At 40.4% G+C, this 18530-nt stretch overlaps 1 protein-coding gene across 4 annotated transcripts in view; it reads right to left on the bottom strand.

Moving 5' to 3' along the window:
• Positions 1–6954: 6954 nt before the first annotated feature.
• The window catches only part of LOC114276085 (plastid transcriptionally active protein), a 302545-nt gene continuing 290969 nt past the window's right edge, over positions 6955–18530 (bottom strand). For all 4 annotated transcript variants that reach the window (XM_082870297.1, XM_082870299.1, XM_082870301.1 and 1 more), the window contains exon 5: positions 6955–7396. The gene's annotated coding sequence lies outside the window, so the exon portion shown is untranslated. The remainder of the gene's footprint in view (positions 7397–18530) is intronic.

Raw genomic sequence — 18530 nt, 5'->3', positions numbered from 1 at the left:
GCAAGGCATGAAACATGGCATTCAAACATGTAAATTTCAGCACTGAAATATGATGCAAAGTGGTCCCGAAACATGGATATACGTCATACAATGCATGGAATGGTCCCGAAACTCAAAACTAGGCCCAAGTATTGACTTGCAGCTATACAAAGCATGCATTATTTGACCATGAAGCACAAAGACAGAGCCAAGGCAGTCCCAAAACATGAACATTTCTAGTTCAAGGCATGACCAAAAGATGCTATCATGATGGACCAAAATAGCATGCAACTTTGACTAGCAAACATAGTTTATATGACATGTATATGAAGCATATGAAATCTCACCAAACTAGCAAAAATCAGTGAACAAAATGTGCCAAAATATGCCCAAATAACCTCTGAAATGCAGCCAACACATGCAAAAATGATGGGTTCCTTTAGAGGGCCATACAAGGTGTTATTAAGCACATACAAGATAAATACTTAACATGGCAAAACTAACTCTGGAAATCAAATATGACAGCCCTAAAACTCACCAAATTGGCCCTGAAATGAGTCTAGGAAACATGCAAAGAAAGGCCCCTTTGAAAGGCCTTGAATGAGATTGCTCTACACATGCATCATAGACATAAAATATGGCCAAGAGGGCCTCGGACAGACCTAAGGCAGACCTTAAAACCCACAAAATTGGGCCCTAAAAGGGACTTCAATGCATGCAAAATAGGGACCCTTTGGAAGGCCTAAAAGAGCCCCAAACAAAACAAGGAGAGAGGGGGTCACCCCCCTCTAATTTTGGCCCTCAAAAATGCGTCAAAACCACTGAAAATCCACTGGATTTCAGTAACTAAGAGGTCAAACCGTGGCCAATGCAAGTGCTCTAATGCATAGCCCTAATCATGAAGGAATGAAGCATGCATAAGGGGGGTGACTCTAAACAGAGAATAGACCTTAATCAAATATGAAGATGATGTCAAAACAAGACTTTTTTTAGTTTAGGTCGAGGTCCGAAAAGGCTCACAAACAAGGCTAATATATCATGCAAAAATAGCTCTAAAAGAGAGAATGAGCAAACAGGGCAGTAAATGATTTCAAACAAGAAAGAGCCCTTCAACAAAGTTAAAAAGGGGCTCAAAAAGAGATACTTTGAAGTTTATGGAAAATCTCAAATATGCTCACAAGTAAGGCTAAAATATGATGCAAAAATGGCCCTAAAAGAGAGATAGAAAGCAAGAGGCAGTAGCTGGCCTCAAACAGTGAAGAGCCCTTCAACAAAGTTGAAGAGGGACTCAAAATAAATCACTTTACAGTTCGGCTCGAAGCCCAGAAATGCTTAAAAACAGGGCTAACATATCATGCAAGAAATAGCCCTAAAAGAGAGATAAAGGGAAAAGGGTAGCAGGTGGCTTCAAACAGAGAAAGACCCTTGATCAAACATGAAGATGAGCTCAAAATATGACTATTTCTAGTTTGGGTTGGAGCCCAAAAATGTAAGAAAAAGGAGCTAAAATATAGAGCAAAATAGTGCAAAAAAGGGGAACACAGGAGCTTACCCTTGTAGAACAACAACACAGCAGCTTTTGGTCCAAGGAAATGAGCTTCTAGCCTCTGGAAATCAGCCTTAAGGTGTTGGAATGGAGTGTGGAGGTGTGGTGCTATGGGTTGGTGTGTAAATGGCGAAGAACCAAGGTGTTTGGAGGCTTGGATGAGAGAGAGAGGGAAAGTTGTATACAAAAGCTCCAAGAGGAGTTTTTCTAACCCTTAGAAATGAAGTAGGGTGCTGGTTATAAAGAGGGAGAGAGGCCAAGGAAAGGGGGGGAAAATCAAATTCAAAATTTTCCCCCAAAAGGCAACCCCCCGGATACAAAATCTAGGGGAAAAACAAATTGCACAGTTGGAATACACTTGGAGAGAGGATCATGGCCGGCCAGGTTCAAAAAGTTCAGGTGGCCGGCCGGCCACCCCCCATGGCCGGCCGGCCAGGGGTCAAAAGGGTCAATGAAAATTGCTGGCTGGCCACCCCAAAAAGGTGGCCTCCCATGTGTGCACAACACAAATGTGTGGTTAAAACCCAAAAAATGTGAACCAGGAGAGAGAAAAACCCACTTTTTAGAGGGGTTCAAAAGGGTCAAGGACAATTACTGGCCGGCCTATACATATTGGTGGCCTCCCAGGTGTGTACAACACAAATATGGGGTTTAGGGCTAAAGAAAGTGGCCCCGGGGTGGTCAACATTAGCTTTTTAGTGAGGAAAACGGGCGACGGAGAGCGATGAAGAAATAAAGCTGGCTTTTCAGAACAATTGCTGGCCTCCCACCCTCCTACAAGCTTCCTAATAATGAAAATAAGGTCTCTACCAAAAATGAACCAAAACGGATGCAAAGCGAAGGTTCGCGGACCGAAACATGCGGCCCGGGGGCCCCGAAAACTGACTGTTAAGCACCGGAGGTGGCGTTCGACCACGAAGTTGGTCTCTCGGGCCACAATTTTCCTCAAAAGGGAGTAAATAAGACTTGTGCCAAAAATCGGAGCAAACGTAGGTGGTTAGGCGGTCCCGAACCGAGACACACGGCCGTCGGCTCCGAAAAAAATCGGAAACCGGGCTCCAAACGGGAAAAATGGCCTACGACCACGAAACGTAGCCTACGGCCACTGAGAGATGATCTACGAGACCTCTCCCTCCCTTCGGGAAGAGAAAACAGAGAAAACAGAGCTTGGTTCGCAAACCGAGGCAAGGCACGAAAGAGTCCAGAAGTCCGGAGGCAAGGCTTGTAGCCGGGACTCTGAAACTCAGAACGAGCACAATATACAACATCATCGAGCGCTCAATTGGTGACGTCTGAGTCTTAAGGTCGGTCAAAAATGGGGTGTCTACATATGGAAGCAGTAATCCCGCTGGAAGTTGGCCTCTCCACAATTAGAAGCGAAAATTTTGATCCAGACTTGAATGGAGAAGCCATAGCATTGGAGCTCGACCTTACAGAGGAAAGAAGAGACAGAGCACTGGTTCACATTGCCTCATACCAACAAGAGTTATCTAGGAAATACAACAAAACAGTGCATCCAAGGCAATTCAAGATCGGAGATTGGGTGCTACGCAAAGTAATGAGAAACACCTTGGTCCCAAGAGATGGCAAATTAGGGCCTAATTGGGAAGGACTCTACAAAGTGGTCGGATTAGCTGGCAAGGGGACATACCACTTAGAAGATGAGGATGGCAAAGCAATTCCTAGGCCATGGAACACTGCCAATCTCAAACTATTTTATTTTTAGCTTTTCTTCAAAATACTTGTAATTTTCTTTTTTCCTAAATAAAACAAGTAGTTTTCTTTTCAGCATAAATGTTTTATTCTGTAAAAAGAGATTGTATTAAGTAAAGTTAGGGACATCAACAGCAAGGTTGGTCGGAATAATCAAACACTTTACTCTAGGTTGGCTGGAAAAACCAATCTAGAGGTTAGCTGGAAAAACCAACACCCCTCCTAAGCCCATGATAAGGATCCAGGCTGTAGGATGTTTGGTCGGAATAACCAAACATTTTATTCTAAATTGGCAGGAATAACCAATTTAGAGGTTGGCTGGATTAAACCAACTCTTGGTACTCTTTAGCCGAAGTAAGGATATTGGCTAAAGAGTGTTTGGCTGGATTAAACCAACTCTTGATACTCTTTAGCCGAAGAAAAGACATCGGCTAAAGAGTGGTTGGCTGGATTAAACCAACTCTTGGTACTCTTTAGCCGAAGAAAGGACATCGGCTAAAGAGTGGTTGGCTGGATTAAACCAACTCTTGGTAACTTTCAGCCGAAGTAAGGACATCGGCTAAATAGTGATTGGCTGGACTAAACCAACTCTTGGTACTCTTTAGCCGAAGAAAAGACATCGGCTAAAAGAGTGGTTGGCTGGACTAAACCAACTCTTTGTACTCTTTAGCCGAAATAAAGACATCGGCTAAAGAGTGGCTGGCTGGACTAAACCAACTCTTCGTACTCTTTAGCCAAAGAAAGGATATCGGTTAAAGAGTGGTTGGCAGGATTAAACCAACTCTTAGTACTCTTTAGCCGAAGTAAGACATCGGCTAAAGAATAGTTGGCTGGACTAAACCAACTCTTCGTACTCTTTAGCCGAAGTAAGGACATCGGCTAAAGAGTGGTTGGATGGATTAAACCAACTTTTAGTATTCTACAGCCGAGGTAGGGATCTCGGCTAAAGAATGATTAGAAGGTATACTCATAGTTGCAATGCTTAAGACCGAGATAAAGTATCTCGACAAGAGAATGCTGTACCTCATGCAAGACATCAGTTAGAAAGTTAAGGTATAAGCATAAAGATCAACCAAAATATGAGTTTGAACAAAAAAGAAGCATTCATTCAAAATTCAAAAGCAAGTACAAAGGAGGGGCCCCGACCCGGTTACAAACTTTTTTTTCAACAAAAGGAAGAAAAATACAAAGTCAGTCAAACAGGTCATCAAGATCGGCATCAATATCTACACGGAGCCTGGTTTCATTTGGTAGCACGGTCTCAGTTGGATGAACGGTTTCAGTAGGCAGCTCGCTGGTCAGGTCTTCCACCAATGGCTCCAACCGAACTAATTGTTCGACAGGGTCATTGACAACCGAAGTATCCTTTGGCACGGCTTCTTCTTCATTATCTGAGTCCTCAAGAAATTGTTGCTGAAGAGCAGCAGCATATTCCGTCATAGAGCCCGGAATGAAGTATGCTGGAGTATTGAAGACCTCGGTCCCTGGATCGTGACCGAGCTGCTCTACAGTCGCCCTCCAACCGCACTTGAAGAAGAGATCCTTGGCAGCTTCACATTGTTTAATATAAGTCGCCTCTCCCTCCTTGAAACCCAAATGATCTCGATTCATAGAAGATCAAGTTTGGTAAAACTCCAATCTCCTCTTCCTATGCCTCCTATGGAAAACTTCATATAGAAGATCATATTATCATGCATGCTTAGTATCACCTATCAATTATTCAACCATGTATGTCAGGTTATAATTAATTGATGATACTATACGTAAATGACAATGTCATATTTGCTGTTACACTCAAGGTTTTTTTTTGTTTTTTTATTGAACGGGTTACACTAAATTTTTATTTGCCTTCGATGTAGCAAAAAAATGTAGCTAATAATATATATTTTTTGTTTTTAATTTTTAATTTTATTTTTCTGGGCTAAAAGATATATGGGCCAGAGTTGGCATACTGCCCTAGGCAGGCTAATAATGTGTGGCAGGGCGTTTGTGGATTATCAAAGGAGAATTTGGCGGAGTCATTTAAGTGCAAGTGTGCTTTGCAAATTCTAATTTTTGACATGTCCAGAAAAATCTAATAATATTTTTTGGTGGCAGAAACATTGAACCCTGTTTGGTTTTGGATGAAATAGGCACTTTTTCTCCAGCTATTTCAGGCCTTTCTTTTTTTCTTTTTTCTTTTTTCTTTTTTTTTGGGTGTGCTTATTTAGCTGACAACAAGAAATAAAGCAACTTTTTCACACTCAACTTTTTCACTTTAAAAAAAAAAATGTTTTAACATTTGGCAAAGGAAAATGCCTGGTAGCTCGAAGCTACCAGGCTCGAAATGGCTCGAGAGGGAGAGGGAGAGGGAGAGGGAGAGGGAGAGGGAGAGAAAGAGAGGGAGAGGAGAAAGAGAAGGGAGGGAGAGGAAGGTCGGCGTCGTCGCAGCCCCGCCCCGCCGTCGTCGCAGCCCCGCCCCGTCGTCGTCGCAGCTCCGGCCGCTGCTGCTGCTTCCTCCTCCGTCGCAGCCCCGCCTCCGTCGCAGCCCAGCCTCCCCTCCTCCTGAAACCGGGTTTTTATGGCCCCCTCCCCTCCCCTCCCCTCCCTCCTCCTCCTCCTCCCCTTCCTCCTCTCTTCTTCTTCTTCTTCTTCTGCAAAACCAGGAAAAAAAAAAAAAAAAAAAAAATACAAAATCGACACCAAAACGACGTCGTTTTGGTGTCGAGCCACGATTCGAGCCGCGGCATTCGAGCTACGTAGCATGATCGTTTGGCAAATGCATCAGTTTTTATTTTTTTATTACTTTTTCCTAAAAAAAGAAGTAAAATACCTACTGAAAAAAACATTTGTCAAATAAGTATGGGCCTCATGAAGGATGTGTGCTGTATAATTCGGATAGTTTAAGAACAAAATTATAAATTTAATGACGGATTAACGGATTAAAAAATTATAATTTGGATAATTTTGGATCGATTGACAGATTGAAAAATATTCTAACTAATTATCAAACATGAGTATAATATATAATACTAATTTACATAATATTTTTTATATATATAACTACTAATTTGTAACAAATTTCACATCTTAAATCTCTTTCGTACTAATTTTTACTTTGGTATTTCATTAGACATTAAAAAATATATATGTATTGATTATAGTGGAGCGAAGCGATTTTAAAAGCAGATTATAAAATTTAAAATTTAATCCGCAGGTAGCATATTAAATGGTGTAAATTGATACAAATCAATACAATTTTAGTGGATTAGGTGATATTTCCACAATCCTAGGCCTCAGATCTTGGAATTCTTCCTATGTTTGTTTGGATCTTAAATAGGTGTTTATTATTTCTAATGGGTAATTAATTAAACAACAATATTGTTGTTTAATAAAATTTATTATTTTTATTTTCCCAACTCAACCCAAAAAAAAAAAAAAAGTAAAAAATAATCTTCCTGCACGAGACTCCATCACTACAAGATTTAGAGAGAGCTATATCTGTACACACCCTTTCGCGTGCGCGACGAGACTATTTTGTGTTTTGAACCTGTGACATCTTGATCACAACGGAGCAAACCATAATCTAGGACATTACTCCTGTTAAAATCAATACTGGATGGTATTCTCAAAATTGGATACAATATGAAAAGAATCACATTTGGTGTTTGGCAACAATCCTGAATATATTTATCAAAAAATATACATTTCTAAAAAATTGGCAACAAAATTAAATGGACGATTTAAACTTCTATGGACCAAACTTTTAATTGCACATAATTAACATCAAAATGTTCTATACAACACAATCCACAACCTTTGTTGTTTCAAAGCAATTCTGGCCCTAGAGATGGTCAAGGCCACGATCAAATATGCAAAGTGGCAAAACAATTAATCAACCAAGGATAATTGAATTTACAACCATTGTCCCACGTGATGATTTCTGTGGTTCTTGAGCCAGTTTCTCATTTTCTTCTCTTTGCAAAGCACAATATAGCCTAGCCTCCCAATTATCATATTCTTGGATGGTACATTGAAACAACCCTACCAAACACCAATTAAGCAAGTATAGAGAGAAATTCAAGCCTCCCATCAACACTCAATAACACAAAACTTCAAAAGGTTCATTACTGATAACATAGGGGCTGTCAAGAATGCTGCTGGGCCATTCCTATCCGTCTGTCAAGTATCATGATATGTATTAGCACTTTGAACGAACCATCTACTAGAGAAAATAGAGATATAAAGAAATGACTTTGTCAACGGATACCTTGAATTTCATTTGGTTTACGCCTAGTGCACAACCACGTGTATGTACAAAATTATACTCATCTCTAGTTGCATAAGGTATGCAATACAAAGCACAGACAAGTTTGTTTCCAATTATATTGAAGCAATTCTATATCAATCCAATTTCTAGATCACAGATTTTGCCTCTGAAGATATTTTCCTTGCTATGTTTACTTTATTTTATCCATGTTATTTGATCTTGTTGTCCTCATTTTGCAATTGATGAATCCTTCTCAAGCATGACATGACCATCTAGATAAACTTATTTTTTGACATTTTAGCTACACATTTTTCGATGGTCATCTATCAAAGCCCCAACATTGTTTGAATACATTAACATAATCAATGCAGCCCTGGTAGCATGTCATGTGCTATGAAGACACTAATCGAACGTTTACAGCATAATACTCATCACTCAACAAGGCATTTAATGGATCCCCTAAAGATTACTTTTGCAAGTTCACTTTGATACCAGTAGTACATATCAAAACTTGACAAACAGAAAATTGTTGCTTGAATGATCATTTACATCAATGTTAAGCTTCAAACTGGGGGTGCAGTGAATCTCATCTCAACTTCGTTTCATACCTACTCATTGTAGAACCAAAACAACAAATTTCACAACTTCCTAAATACAAAATCAAACAACTCACATTGAGGACCTTGAGGTCAGTTTGCTTCAAGTCAAATTTCGATTAATAAACTGTGTTTCCTTTGCCTACAAAAGATTAGATGCATGGTTTCGTAATCTTATGAAGCTCGGTGTCTACAGAACACGAATGAGCTTAACAGATTCCAACCAAGCACCCCCACTGCAACCTTCATCCATGAATCTATATGTAACTTGCCATGATCTCAAGCAAATACAATTTCACATAGTTTTTTTTTGTGTGTGTATGTGTGCGCGCGCGCGTGCATGTAATACATAGTTTAGGTATGTATGATTAAAATTATCCACTATGAACATTACGAAATCGTTAAGATATCCAAAACTATTGAGCACATTGACCCTTAAATTTAATTTTGTCAGACAAGGACCTGTCCCTTGCACAACAAATTTATACATCAACATGAGTATTCAAATGAAAATTACATCAAACATCTTATGCTTACAATGTGACCCTCCAATTCACTACTCTTCAACAAGATATTTTTATTTTTGGACACACACAAATAGGTCTAACGTGGTTGAGCATTCCTCTTATATTTGATGGCTACACAAATTGGCAATAATTTCACAATTTAGCTACATGTAATCATCGAAGAGAATCTACAGTAATGATGGATTCAAAAGTTGTACAACTTCACATACAATTGTAATAAATAGATACCACGATCGAATTCATATAGAAAACAACTCTGCTAAAAGAAATAAAACAGAAACAATTGTAAATCTAATCCTTTACCTCTTAATTGTAGTAATAACCTTTTCCCAAACAGTTGAGACAGCATTGTACCCTATAATTAAGATCACAAATTTCAATCCATATAATTCTAGTCAGCATGAACAATTTGGTTTCAAGAAATTGTGCAAGGTTTAAAAGAACCATTGGAGGCGAAAGAAGAAGGAAAAAAAAAAAAAAAGAAGAGGCAAAAAAAAAAGAGTTAATTTTATTTTTATCTTCTAAACTATTGTCATTTTTTCCATTTCATCCTAAGAGTATTAATTTTTATTTATTTAGCCCCTAAGTTTCTAATTTCAACTAATGTGGCCCAATTGAAAATAGTTGTCCGAATCAGTAACCGTTAAAACCCTTATTTAATAAGCGAAAAGATCACTTCAAAATTTGAACAACTTAAACTGTACAATCAAACAATCATTTCTGTATTCATCATTTTGAAATGAGGGGTGAAGAAGAATATGGGTGTTTGATTGTAAGGTATAAAATTGTCTAACATAGTGTGAGTAAAAAAGGTGGGTGTTTCGTTCTATGATTTAGATGTCTAAATTATAAAATTATCTTTTTGCCCATTAGATTAGGTTTCCATCATTACTATTTTGGACATACTATCTCCAATCGAATCATATGAACTGAAATGATAAACTTTACGATAGAATTGATAGTTTATGAATGAAATTAAAAAAAAAATCGCAATGTTTTAGAGGATAAAAATGAAATCAACCATTTTTTTTTTTTTTTTTTTTTTTTTTATAAAAAAAAGTACAGAAAAGAAGAAATGAGTAAAGTGAGTGACCTGTTTCCATCACAAGTTGGGCAAAGACAAGGGTTTATAACAAGAGGATCATACAGAGGTGACCAATGTATTGTTGATTTCCCTTTGCACAATTTGCAAATGTAAAACCCTTTTTCCTTGCACACTCCACATGCCAATGCAAATTTCTTCTGCACAAACCAAAACCCCAAAACTCAAGACTCAACAAATTTACTGTTCTATTACAATTCTTACATACTATAAACACTTATATATATATATATATAGAGAGAGAGAGAGAGAGAGAGAAGAGTATAGTTACCTGTTTGGCATTGACGATTGCTTGTAGGGTTCGAATGGTGGCAGAGGTAGCTAGAGAGAGAGTGAGAGCTCCGCCGACGAGTATAGCTGCGGCCGATGCTACCTTGCGCAGTGGGTGTGGAACACCCCACCGCCACCGCTCGCCATTGGGGGTGTTTGGTGGGGCTTTTTTGAGCCAACTTATGGCTTCTAACTTTTAAAAAGTTATTTTGGACTGTTTGGTTAAACTTATTTCAAACAGCTTCTGATTCTAATAATTTATTTTAAGTCAAAAAAGCCGATTCTGAGAAGCTGCCCACCCCTTGCTTCTGATTATCAGCTTCTGCTGTAGACATGTTAATTCACGGTTATACTCTTAAATTTTTTTATTTTTTATTTTTTTAAAAATAAAAAAAGACCCAAATGGATTATAAAATATTATTATTATTTTTTATAAGAAATATTATTTTTTATAAGAAATGTAGACAAATAGTGAATAATAAAAAATAAAAATTAATTGAAAAAGCTACTTCACAGTTTATTTAACAAACACCACTCAGCAACTTAAATCTATAATCCAATAGTTATACCAAACAGATTAACAGCTTCTGATTAAAGTCGTAATCTATAATCTGTTAAGCTACAATCTATAATCTATTTTACCAGCTACACCAAACAGCACCATTGTCAGGGTAGTCTTCTACTGTTAGTACAACAATGGATTGGAAATACCTGTGGTGTGATTTTAGGGGTTTGGCTGTGAAACGAAATCTCAACCGTTAGATTGTCTGATCTATCCTGTCCGTTCATCACATGAGAACTACTGTAACTAGATAAAAATCAAAACGACAATGCTACGTAGCTCAAATTTTGTGGCTCAAAAGTGACTCAAATGGCCAAAACGACGTCGCTTTAAGTACAGAACAACATAAAAATGGTCAAAACGACGTCGTTTTGGCCATTTGAGCCACTTTTGAGCCTCAAAATTTGAGTTACGAGACATTTTCCAAATCAAAAAAACCTGACTCCATTATTTGGCAAGAATTACACTTTTAACTTATAACATTTTTCCTACGGTACTCTGCCTTTATTTCTTTTCAATCGACAAAAAAAAGAAATGAAATGAAAATAGTCCGAGGGTGAGCATGTAATAAAATATTGTGGGCGTTTGGAAAGTGGGTTTTTATGCCTCCGTTTAGAAAGTGGGTTGACTTTTTAATTTTTTGGCTTTTTGATTTTTTTGACTATTTTAGTCTGGGTTAAAAAGTTTGGTTTGGGAAGGGCTTTTTGACTTTTTGACTTTTTTGGCTTGTTTTGTGAGAGAATAATGTAATGATTATGGGTTGGATGTGATATTTTGTTTTTTGTGACTAAAATAGCCTATTTTGTCTTTTGTGGCTAAAATAGCCAAAAAAGTCCCGTTTAGCTCTTGCCAAACAGAGCCTATGTAGGTTTTTTTAGTTGTAGGATATTATTAGAGAAATTTTTTTTTGTGTTTGGAAAGATAGTTAGGTTTTTTTGTGGTTGGATGTGATATTTGTGAGAGAAAAAATGAAATGATTATATGGTTTGATGTGATATTTTGTTTGGATTTGTTTTTTTTTTAATTTTACAAATTTTTTTTTCTTTTAGTGAAAAAATTTTAAAAAAACCCAAAACAAATTGTCACCAATCACAGCCATTGAATGGAGTAAAATATTTATTTATATTTCATTGTTTAGTTGAAAGGAAATGAAATAGAAGTAGTCCAAGAGTAAGAATGTAATAAAATATTGAATGGGGTAGAATATTTACTTCCATTTCATTGTTTAGTTCTCGATATGGAATATGATCATAGTTTTAATTATATTTAGTTATATTTATTAAACTAATGACATAAAATAAAATTTTATTAGTATTATGTTTTTTCACAAGTTAGTAACAAATAAATTAAAATTTTATATAGATTATAATAATATTGATAATTATGGAAGTGATGGTGTGAGTCATGATAGTGGTGGCATTGGTTGGTGATAACAGTGGTAGTATAATGGTGGTGGTCGGTTGTTATGGAATTAGTGGTGGTGGTAAGGTGGTATTGTGGTAGCTGTGGTTGCGATAGTGGTGGTGGCGACGTTGACGAGCAATGGTAGTAGAGTGGTGATTCTCGCAATGATGATGATGTAATGTTTGTGAAAGTGGTAGTGAGGTAGTAGTTGTGGCGATAGAGGCAATAGTGGTAGTAGGAACAGAGGTAGTAGGGTAATACTTTCAACGATGGTGATAGTGGTGGTTTTATAGTTGTGGATGTGGTGGTAGTAGTTGTGGTGGTAATGGTGGTTGTAGTGGTGACATTGGTAATACAGTGGTGATAGTATGGTGGTGTGGTAGATGTGAAGGTGGTGGTGGTTGTGGTGACAATAGGGTGGTAGCGACAGTGGAAGGGTTATAGTAGAAGGAAATAATGATGGTAGCTAAATGACAATAATTTTTATTCATTAAGTATCAAAAATAAAATAAAATTTTATGGTAATTCCATAATGGAATGAAAGGGTTATTTCTTATGTTGAAATAAGGAATAAGCATTCCCACATTTTGTTGATGTTTAAATTTAGTTGGTTTCTTAAATTTTTATGAAAAGATGTATAAAAAAATAAAGAGAGTGATAACCAACTAGACCTAGCCTAGTCTAGTTGACCACGATAATTCTCTTAATGGTTTAGTCCCAATAGGGAAGTCATGGGTTCAACTTTTCCTAAGAGTGAGTTGAATTAGGAAGCAAACATTTGGTGCTATGCAAGAGTGGACAGATTAACTCCCACAAGTCTAATTTAATAACTAATAACTAACTTTTGCCGTTCAAAAAAAAGAAAAAAGAAAAAAGAAAAAAAAGAGAGGACTTGCATGTAGGTCCTATTGTTTAATAGGTCATATAATAATTAGGGCAGATTACATATACCTCCCTTGAGGTTTAGCTAAATTATAGATACCCCCTGAGGTTTCGAAAATTACAGATACCCTCCTGAGGTTTATATTTTCATAACAAATTGCCCCCTGAGATTTATATTTTCATAACAATTTGCTCCCTAATTTGTTATGCAAATAGTACCTTCAGGAAGGTATATGTAATTTTTCAAACCTCAGGGGGATATATGTAATTTTGCTAAACCTCGAAGGGGTATATGTAATTTGCCCTAATAATTAATAGCGTTTTTCATCAAACATTATTAAAAAAAGTCACTAATTGTTAATTTTTAGAAATAGTTTGAAAATTGTCATAAAAAATGTCACTAATTATAAGTTTTAGCGTTAGTTTAAAAAAATCGTCACAATAAAAGTCACTAATTTTCAACTTTCAACGAAAGTTTGAAAAATTAGTCACAGGAAAGCGTCACTAAATGTAAATTTTAGTGATAATTTATAGAAATTGTGACAAAAAAAAGTCATTAATTGTGAATTTTTAGTGACATATGTAAGAAATAGTCACAAAAAATTATTTTTAGCAACAATTTACTAGAACTTATTTTCAATAGGATTGGATGAAAATTAAGTTTAACTATTAAAACCTATTAGTAGTTTACCTTAAAAAAAATAGAGAAAGTAATATCAAAACTCAGAGTAACTTTTAGCTAAAAATTTATCATCCCAAACAAAGTCTTATAGCCATTTTGAAAAATATTTAATTATTTTTTTAATTTTTTTTATGAAAAGACATTTAGAAAAGTAAAAGAATATTGTGAAACCTACCAACGTCAAGTCCTCATATTGTGCCAATTAAGGTAGCTATTTGGAAACGAGGAGTTAAGGTAGACTCAGTTTGCCCATGGTGTAAAGAACATGATGAAACATTGGAACATTTGTGTTTCCAGTGTTCGCTTTCCAAAAGGATATGGTTTGGATCAAAGCTGGGTCTTAATTTTGACATCGGGCAAGAATTATGGATAGAGGATTTGATTGATTTTTGGTTTCATAATGCGCTTGATAAGAGTGCTTTTATAGAAGCAATCAAAGTTCTGTGGGGTATTTGGGTTCATAGAAATTGAGAGGGAGTTTTTATATGCATTAGGGCCGAGCTAGGCCAAGGTGTAATGATGGGCCGTTCTATGGGCTGTGGTAAAAAGGGCTTTGCAAATGGACCTTAGTGTTAGCTCGTCCAAGCATGGTTGCAGTTACCACGGTCAGAGTGGTGATAATTAGCTCGGTCGTAGTATTCGGAGCCAAGGTATTTTGGCTTCTTATGGTGGACTTTGCTATTTGTTAGCTCGGTCAAAGCTTGATGTAGATAGCTTGGTTTTGACAGACAAAACTGAGGTACCAAGCTATGTGCTACAGTAAAGGCGTTGGATTAAGTATGACAAAGGCTAGCCTGGTTATATTGTCATCCCACTGAGGTAAAACCATCTCACTTGGTTTAAACAGTGAGGAGGGTGTTGAAGGATAAGCATTATCTTTCAGGAGTGTAATTCCTAGGAAGACTCTACATAGAGGAATAAGAGTCCTACTAGGATTATGCCAGACAAAAGTTATAAAAGCTCACAACAGAACTTATGGGAAGGTAACGCAACTTTGATTCCCGAATACATAGAACTTTTGTCTATTTGTTTATTTTGCTGACTTAGGCATCGGAGAGGTATCCGGTACATACCCGCCGGCTAACTCACGTTTGTATTTTTAAGGAGTAAAGCGACGACGTTTGGAGGAGCATAGACTTGATCAACAAGATTATACGAGAACATTATTTCGTGTTCGTACAATTGGCGCCGTCTGTGGGAATTCCAGAAAGAACAAAACCTTGATCGAGTTTTTTCTCTCTAATTAGAAGCAATGGCGCATGATGAAGATTTGTCGCAATCTGCTATCGACGGACAAACCCCAGAGGGGGGTGGGAGGCGCGAAGGTTTGCCTTCTATCCCTCCTGAGAGGGAGATTTTATGAATTGGAAATGGGCCATGGTAAGGGCCGGGCAAGTTGAAGGCTAAGCGCGTTTGGGCCAGGATAGCTTTGGGCTTGCACGGAGATGGGGTTGCTCGGCTAAAGCCTAAGACCGAGCTACTTGAACTTGCACAGGTGGGAACCGTGCTACTTGCATTGCTCGGCAGGAAGGCTCGCGCCTTTAGCTCGGCAGGAAGGCTTTTGCTCTACCCGCGTGACCTATTTTGAGCTCGGCTCTGCTGGAATGTAATTGAGTTTGGTCGGCATGGAGCTCGGCTAGTGAGCATTCGGGCATGCGGCGTAGAACGGCCGTGTGAGGCCGAGGTGATTCCGCCGGTCTGTCAGGCTCCGCCAAGATATCCTGATAGTTTGGTTAGGTGGTGATTGCTGGATTTGTGCCGACAGATGGGATAGCAGCACCACGTGTTAAGAGACTAATGAGAGTAGATTTGGGGCGCAGAAGGTATATAAGCGTGTCTGCAACCCCCATGCTGAGGCAGATGATCATTTGGTGAGATACACTTAGAGATTCAACTCTCTCTCTCTTTCTCTCTCTCTCTCTCTCTCTATCCCTGAGTGTGTGCTAACTTGACCGTCGGAGGGGTTTTCCGACCACACACCGCCGGGTAGCTTACCTTCGTTGTGTTCGTAGGTCGATTGGACAGACAGGGAGCTTGGAAGAAAGGAGTACAGGCTCGCCGGAACATTTGCTCTCCGTATAATTGGCGCCGTCTGTGGGAACTTGATAGACAAAACCTTGTCTTCCCAGCTCATCTGATCGCCGTCTATGGCGAACAACGAAGAGATTCCGTTGTCCGCCATCGACGGAGTTACCCCGGAGTCAGCCAGATGGAGAGAAGGACACCCCGTCATTCCTCCGATGGCAGACCTGGAGACTTCTCCAGGAGGACATTCAAGAGGCGTGCGGGATAAGCGCAGAAGAAGCTTTGGTCATTCTCGGAGTCCAGATGGTCACCGGCGGTGGAGAGAATCGCATGCCAGACGTCTAGAACACAAGCTAAGGGACCAAGACGCCGTCATCCGGAGAATGGCGGCGGAGATAGAGGATCTTAAGCGGCATGTCAAAGGGAAGGGTGTAGCTGGAGTGGGAGACCACAGTGAGCGCACCCAGCTTCGCTTTTCAGGCAGTTAGAGCTAGCGGCACACTCCGTCCCTCTCAATCACCAGAAGTTGCAAGGTTGGAGATTCCGACGCGCCTATAGAGAAGTCTAGCGCGCATGATAGCACTTACTAACCCTCACGTCTGGCGACGACGTCAAGGTACTCCTACTCCGCTCATTCAGAGGATTTGCGGGTAGTCTTGAAGGAGCGGGCTGGCCGGCGCGAGACTCAGAGGGTGCCAGCGTTCCAGCGGTTATCCTATGAGGGTCGCGCCAGTGAAGAGGTCGTAATGCCTCCACCCCGCTTTGCTGTGCCTCCTCCTCCGGACACGGATTTGGCGAGGTTGAGCGCCACTCCTTTCTCCTTGGAGATAGAAACAACACTGCTTCCCGCGGACTTCCACTAGCCAAAGTTCACGCTCTACGATGGAAAGACCGATCCATACATGTATGTAAGCCACTTCCGACAGGTCATGGCTGGACATAGGCGGAATGACGCTCTTATATGCCTTATCTTCCCGTCAAGTTTGGGCGAGCTGGGCTTGAAATGGTTTGAGAGGCTGCCGGAGGAGAGCATCGAAAGGTGGCAGCAGTTGGCGGAAGCCTTTGTGACGCGTTTCAAAACCAACACCAGAACGCCAAAGGAAGTCGACCACCTTCTTAGTGTCAAGATGGAGCCGAGCGACACACTCAAGGCATAAAACTCCAGATACTGGAAAACCTTCAATGAGATCTTGGATTGCCCGGTCAACCTGGCAATCACACAATATAAGTGTGGTCTCCCGGTCGGACATAGACTACGGGACTCGCTTACTATGCACCAGCCGACATCTATGGGCCAACTAATGCAGCGCATCAACGAGCACATCCGAGTAGAAGATGATGCGGCAGCATCTACTGCAAAGGCAACTCCGGTAGCAACAGACAAGAGGTTGGCTGGCAAAGTGCACGCGGTTGGACAGGAGACCAACCATTCAAATGATCGCGCCGAGGAATCTGACCGAGGTTCAAATCGTCGAAACTGGGGTAGGGGTCGGCGGAATGGCTGAGATGAATACCCTCGCGACGACGTAGCTGATGCAAACAGAAGGTTGAAAACTCGGACGGGCATCACCACGGTCTTTAAGATTCCAATCTATCGCATACTTAGTGAAATCTGTGACGAGGATTATGTCCGGTTTCCTGCTAAGTTAGGCGATGCGCAAAAAGGCTTCAATCCGCGGTACCGTTGCACTTTCCACCGAGAGCGCGGACACCGGACAAAGGACTGTTTGCCTCTGAAGCAGCACTTGGAGGAGCTAGTCGCAGCCGGACACTTGGACCTTTACATTGATGGGGGTGTGAAGGCCGCACATCAAGCCCCGGTTGACCCGCGTGGACCGGATGACCTAGAGGTGCCCCCACAAGGAGTTGTTAATGTCATTCACGGCATAGTGGAGCCGGCGCCTGTATGCGAGCTCCGAGGTATGATCAAGAAGGCAGAACAGATGAGGGAAGTTTTGTCGGTCCAGCCCACGATCAAGAGGGGGAAGACCGAAGAGAAAGACGTGATCAGTTTCTCTATAAGGGACTTAGAGTGCATTCAGACACCGTACAACGATGCCTTAGTGGTCACACTCCGCGTCAAGGAATTCGATGTCAAGCGCATCTTGATCGACCAGGGAAGCTCGGTCGAGATCATGTATTACGACGCATTCAAACAGCTCAAACTCCGAGATACAGACTTGGCTCCGGCAACTTCGTCACTAGTTGGTTTCAACTTGCAACCGGAGTGGCTTTTGGGAAAAATTATTCTGCCGGTCAAAGCGGGATCCGTGATCAAGCAAGTGGAGTTCTGGGTATTACAAGTGTCGTCTACATATAACTTGATCCTTTGAAGGGGATGGATTCATGCTATGCAGGCCGTAGCGTCGACCTACCATCAGGTGATGAGATTTCCCTCGGCTATGGGGGCAATTAAGGAAGTTTGGGGCGATCAAGTCATGTTGAAGCAATGCTTCATAGCAGTGAACGGGAGCCGAGCTGCCAAAGGCTTCGTCTAAATGATTGAAGGAGCTGAATTCTCACCCGGGATTCATCCCGTTTGCCCAGTGGATCTTGTGGCGGCAGCCGAGGAGGTGAGTGCAGATTTAACCGAAGTAACACAGCAAGGCGATGTTGGCGACGCGGAACTTGCGCGCCCTGCCGAAGAACCTTCAGCTAGTACGACATTACAGCCCGGCGGTGCGACGACAGAGTTGGGTATTACCGACCAACCTACTCTGTCTGGTGCCGCATCGCCAGAAGGGGAGGAAGTGGAACCGATCAGCATTGAAACTGACGCCGCACAGCCGAGCGACCATGCGCCCATCCACCTGTAAGCCTTCCAGGACCCCTCAGAATGTTGGAAGCTCTTTGCGGGCGAAATATGAAAAATTTTCGTAGATGGGGCTCCTAACCGCTACGGTGCCGGGCTGGGCATAGTTCTGATTTCGCCAGACGGACTGACCATCGAACACTTTATCACCCTTGGATTCCCTGTATCAAACAATGAGGCT

The sequence above is a fragment of the Camellia sinensis genome, chromosome 5 (assembly GCF_055761805.1).
Source record: "Camellia sinensis isolate YWXY chromosome 5, ASM5576180v1, whole genome shotgun sequence".
Lineage (NCBI taxonomy): Eukaryota > Viridiplantae > Streptophyta > Magnoliopsida > Ericales > Theaceae > Camellia > Camellia sinensis.
This window is presented reverse-complemented; position numbering and strand designations above follow the sequence as displayed.